We start from the raw sequence: 6284 nt of genomic DNA, 5'->3' as shown, positions 1-6284 counted from the left end.
GGGCTTCAATGTGACTATCCTAGAAGGTTTGTATATTCAATACCTTGTACTTTGAGACTAATAGCACTGGCTACAGTACAGTGTGGGGTGGGCTCTCAAGCTTCTCTACAGAGTGCCACCAGCGAACCACAATCCTGACATAAGGACCAATCTTGGGATTCAGTTCCATTGTTTGCTATACAATACTGTACTGCATGTTATATATTTAAGTTAAGAGGGCTGCATAATAAATATTTTATAGGTATCATGATGTCAATAATAATTTGAAAGCAATAATGTTATTATACATGGCATGAAGCCTAATACAATAAACAGTTATTCCCTTTAATAATCTTCAAAATCTTTAACAGCAAGTGTTCAGAAATGGACACACAACTGTCTGCCATGGCAGTAAAGCATATGAAATCCGTTTTTTGAATAGAATTGAGTCAGAACCACGCCCGCATATTTTGACTACTTTTGTTAAATGACTATAAATAAGTCTGGGTAGGGCCGAGTTCACTAGGCTTGTTTTTTCATCTCATGCCAAGACATGTTAAAAGAGGTACTGTAACAGACTGTCAGAACTCAAAAGGTTCAAACCCCACTGGCTGCCTGAAGCATAACTATGTATTAATCACTTCACTTATTCGTCTTATCTAACGCTTTTCTAAAAACATGTTTGTCCTGCAGAGAGCACAGGGTTTCAGGTAAGGGCGGTTTACATGCACTGTACTGTACCCGCCAGGGCAGCTGTTGTTAAGCATGCTGTGCCATACAGTTTAAAATGTGTCTTTCAGGAGGTGTACGTTACAGTACAGAGGGTACAACATCCTTTTTCTTTCTCTGCTGTGATAGTGATAGACTATGAATGTGATAATCTGCCACAGCACTATGACAGAAGAAAAGACACTGATAGGACAGTACCTCTTTTACTCAATCAAATCATGCACCATGCTATCAGGAATAGCTGAGTATTATCTATTGATTGATACAAGTAAAATTTGATAGCCCATTACCCAAATCACCAATACTTTGAGATGACTTGCTTGAACATGCCCTACATGTTATGATTCCACTGAGAGGCTCCAAACCCTGCTGCTGTGAGTCTATTTGTCTGTGAAACTGTGAAAGAGGTTGGAGTCATCTGAAATTTAACACCTTTAGTGTCTTTGTCAATTTGAAACCAAAACCACAATGTGTTATGCTCAGCTAAGGCAATTCATTGGAAGACCTATGAGGAACTGAGACACATGAGACTTGAGAAGCAGCTGAGAACATAGGCTACATTTCTTGTTTCTGCAACTCTCCCCAGAAGAGCGGGAAAATTATCTTTCAGTTACAAAGCTCTCTTATCTGCTGCATGAAGCAGATAACAGAGTGGAACATGGAAGCCTGAGATACTAAGAATTGTTTATTGACTTTGATCAAAGACTTAGTTTGAATGTCTTTCTGACAGTTTCTGGTTCCACAGTATTTTGATGACTGTGGGAGAAGCATTACAAATGCATAGCATTATTAATCAAAGCACCATTTTCATATTTAATGTTTTTAATTGATTTCCTTTGACTTTTAAGGATTAGGCTTTCTGGAGAATGATGTCTAACCCCACCTCCCAACAGACCAAGTGCATTGTGGGTGTGATTCAGTTGTTATTTAGTTTATGCAGTAGTACTATAAAACTTTTAATAAGTACATACACAATCTACATGTATTTTAGAGCTTGCACTAAATACCAGAATGTAGACTCTGTACTGTACTACACACCGAGCGGCTGTACTTGACTCTCTGTGCCTTGAGTATCAGTTAAATGTATTATTCTGCCCAACATTACTCTGGAAACCTCACAACTGAATGGAGGGAACTGGAGAGTGTGGGCCTTTATTCATCCACAGAACAAAAAATGTGTGCTTCCCTTCACTGTTAACACTGTTTATAGTAGGCTGCAATATTTTGGCCAACCAGAATCACTGCACTGGTTTGTGGAGCTGGGGGTGGAGCAGTCATCATTGAAGAATCCTATTTTAAGGATGAAATGAAGAACACCCACCCACTGGTTCAGAGAATGTGGTTTATGGATGAAATACAGGATACCTCTCTTTGGATCACAAAACCCTTGCACAGCAGGTTAACTGATAAGCAAACAGCTCTATTACATGATACTTTGATCAGGTCAGTCAAAACAGATGAAATATTGTGAGCATGTCTTAATTGACCCTAACAATGGTTTTAAATACTGCATTGGCATTTTTTACAGTTTCACAGACAAATATAATTCAGGTTACCCAAATGGAATCTTTATGTGTATTGCATGTTCACGTAACACACCTCACAACATGTATAAGGGTATTATATTATTCTCTGAATTGATCAAAGAAGGCCTAACAAGTTTACATTATACAGCCCTGTTTCATTTGGCACTTGTTTAGATTTTTAATCCTTTTTTGTCATTAATTATCTAAACAGCTCTGGGGCATCTGTGGTGGAAGAACAAACAGTCTGTGTACACAGTCTCACAATCATTTCAATACATTTTAAACACATTTTCTTTAAAGGCAAAACAGCTGCTTGCAGTGTGCTTCTGGAATCTTCCTCCACATTGCTGGCTGCTAGCAAAGAAAGGGAGGGAGAGGGAGGGGGCAGTGAGAGAGCAAACAGGCAATACATATTCATGTCTGGACAGAGCTTACAGAGGGCCTTCTGTCAGTTATTTCAACTGTATCATGCAAGGGGGCTGTACCACTACTGAGAAAGAGGGAGAGGGCTGCTATGCAAATGACATCAAATCCTTGATAATAGCTTTGATTGGACCTGAGGCTGTCGTACGACCAGAATACAAACAGGATTGCTTGAATAATTATCCGCCCTACATATTGTGTTTGTTAGCGCTGGCTGTGTAAGACTCATAACGCCAAACTGAAAACAGTATTTCTTCATGGCACAGGCTGCAGAGAGCTTGTTTTTTATTTCCTTTTTTTGTACTATACAGCCAGGGAAATCTGTCTGGAAATTTAATGGTCATTTTTACAATTGTTTGATGTTTCTCTGCTTCAAAAGCATTGTTTTGTATCAGGGGAAAAAAAAAAAAAATCCACTTCATGAGGTTAGAGCTGAGCAGACATAAAGTCTGCTGTATTTACAATGTCATGCAGGTATACTAGCAACCTACTTCTCTACTACAATAGTCCTTGCAATGTACAATGCCATTGTTTCAGCTCTGCCTTGCAGCGAGACGCCTTCACTTCTCGCTCCCTTTCCCTTCCTGTGTTAGCTTGTGGCTGCAAGTTATCTGAAGGGCAGGTGAAACTGAGAAGACTGAGAGGAAACAGGTGGTGTAAGCTAACAGACCCCTTCAGTAATATGTTTTATTTCATTGTAAACTGCTGGCATTTAAACTGCAGAAACATGTCTGTGTGAAGCAGTTAATCATTAGTGGAAGGTGAGCTGCAATCACCTGGCCTTTTCCTCTTATTAACGTGTTAACCAATGATAGGTTGGTAGTCAAGACTACCGCCAGTCCTTTATTCAAGGTCTGCAAAAGAAATCCACTATAAGTAAAGCATGCAATACTTTCTAAAAGGAATTAGTTGATTCATTTTTAAAAAATAAAAACAAACAATTTAGGGACGAGTGGAAGTCCACAATGAACTTATTTTTCATGTATTTATTTCTAATTTTAAGAACATAGACTAAAAGATACTTTGTGGTCTGGTGTCGTGACCTTTGGGGGTTTTACTTTGAGAGAAAACAAAAAAGATCAAGCTACATAAACAAAACAGCCTTCTATAATTAAACACTTCCTGGTTGCAATGGGCTATGGCTGCCAGATAAAAACAGGGTGTGACAGAAGATAGACAATCTTGTTCCACTGTTTGAAAAGAGCCATCAGCATTAATAAGAATACTGGTGAACTTCAGAACCCAGTGAATTGAACAAGGACCAAGCGATTTTAGATCACTCAATGGGTTAAGTGCATCAGGGACACTTCCTTTGATGATGACACTTCAGGAAGCCTGCATAGCTCAAAAGACACAGTAATGAACGCAATTCAAACTCTATATACATTTATCATAATCACTACATCACTATGATACACTTTTCAAGAGAAGTATCCACATAGACCTGTCTACCATACTGTTAACTTCTGAATAACAAAATCTGTACCAAGGTGGTGCGTTGTTTATGAATAATCCTGTAAATATATATTATTTACCCTTATGCCAAATATACATAAAGCAGCTACAGTGCGCACCCTAAATAAAGACAAAATAAGGAAGGTCCTTGGCCAGGCAGAGAGCTAGGATTCTGACACCAGAGCAGAAGGTGCACTGAGTTTACTGTGGGTGTGCGATGTCACTCAACACTAAGGGTAGGGCTTTCTCCGTCTTACAATAAGTAACAGTGTCCTAGTGTAATCCCCCATCGTCCCCATCAACAGATATGTTTTAGACCACTCAATCTTTGACCAAGGTAATGTACTCCATGACAATTCCTGGCTTGGCGCAAGGTTTAGAACTCTAAACTTATTTCTCTTGTGACTGGAGATCGATACCAACCCAGACCTTCAGTGTGCCCCCACGCTCTCTAAGAAAAAAACATTCTGTATGTTTATGGTGTCTCGTAGGGGTTGCCTACATTTGCATCTCAAATGTAGTTCTGGAGACATCTTTCCTAACTGCTTTTGCTATGTGTTATAAAAGGATTCATTGTTTTCATTTGAGCAAGAGCCATCTTATGAATGAAGTACAATATACGTACATTTGTGCATAATGCCCCACAACAGTAAAACTGTCACAAATGAACTGGCATTATCCTCTGCACAATGGCTCTATTGACGAGCAAAACCTACATACAAAGAGACAGAACAGCAAACTATTTACTCCTCTGAAGATGTATTTATTAGTGAAATCTGTAGAAACACCTGCCAAAATACATTCAATATGATGAGGAGCCACCATGGGCAACCAGTTTGAACTGATTCTATGTGAATAAATTAAAATTCTTTTAGAGATATAATTGGCCACCCAGTCAATATCACCTGTTCTTCATGTAACTTCAGCCATTTATAAAGTCTTGGAATCACCTGCCAAGCAAGCAGCAACTATCATCTCCTCTAATAGACTCTCAGATCTTCTGTCTTATCAAAAGTGATAGTAACCGACTTACTTCAAGGAGACATAACTTTTATGTATCACAGAATGTCAGTGATCCATCTGCATTACTAATTCATCAGCAGTGTGTCATGTACATCTCAGTTTCATATAAGTGTGTGAGATATATGTATTACAAGTGTTGTCTATTTTTGTGTCCAACCCCTGTGTTTCTGTGTTGCTGGACAGGGCTCATATAATGATTTATGCACTGAGCATCACAATCCTACATCTGCTGCTAAGGGGGGTGATATAGTTAGTAAGCCCCCCCTTGTTTCTCGTACAATGCAGCTAGCATAATTACCCATGGGACAGCTGATACAAAGCTGAGGTAACCATCCATGACTAGATTATATGTAGTAAGAAAAGGGCACTGCCCACCATCTGTGCAGGATTGAGTTATCATGAAATGCCATTAGCATGTGGGAGTCTATGAAAGATCTACTCAATTTTGTCTTAACCAGCAATACCAAAATAACCTACAGAGTCATATACATAAATACCCCTTATCAATGTCAATGTTATTCTCCTGAGTAGCGCTTTGAATACATGTTTTAACACTGTCATGGAAACATCAAGGTCCCAGGAACCATAGACCAGTTTATCTCCAGTTCTGAATCCAAGTGGGTTGAGGAGGTTGCTGAAAACAAGACAGTCTTCAGCTACTGAGCAGTATAAAGTGATCTGTTGAAAGGAGTAGAAAAAGATGACGCCCGAACTGAGCTACAACAAGTCCTCTGGAATCTGTGATAAGCCCAGAGTTTTGCATGAACTGATTTTTCTTTACTAGTTTTAGTTTATTAGTTTACTAACACACAATTGTTCTACATCACATTTGCTTAACATTACTACATTAAAGTGTCTTAAACAATTTGAACCCCATTTCATTGATATTAACAACTTAGAAAATCCCAAAGTTGGGATATATTGTTTCCTGAACAGCTTCATCTAGCCCATTTTGTATTAGTTTAAAAATACTTTTTTTCCCACTAAAAGGCTTCTTAGCGAGACTTATTTCCCAAATAAGTCTCCAAATAAGGTGTGTGGATGAGAATGTGTTTCTAATCAGTGTAATGGTATAAGATCATTTGCTTCAAGCAGACTCTTGCATGCCCACAGGTTACTCAGCCTAACAGCCTCCAGAGGCTCACTTAC

The sequence above is a fragment of the Polyodon spathula genome, chromosome 57 (assembly GCF_017654505.1).
Source record: "Polyodon spathula isolate WHYD16114869_AA chromosome 57, ASM1765450v1, whole genome shotgun sequence".
In the NCBI taxonomy this organism is placed as follows: domain Eukaryota; kingdom Metazoa; phylum Chordata; class Actinopteri; order Acipenseriformes; family Polyodontidae; genus Polyodon; species Polyodon spathula.
The sequence above is the reverse complement of the archived record's forward strand: the minus strand, read 5'-3'. Positions refer to the sequence as shown.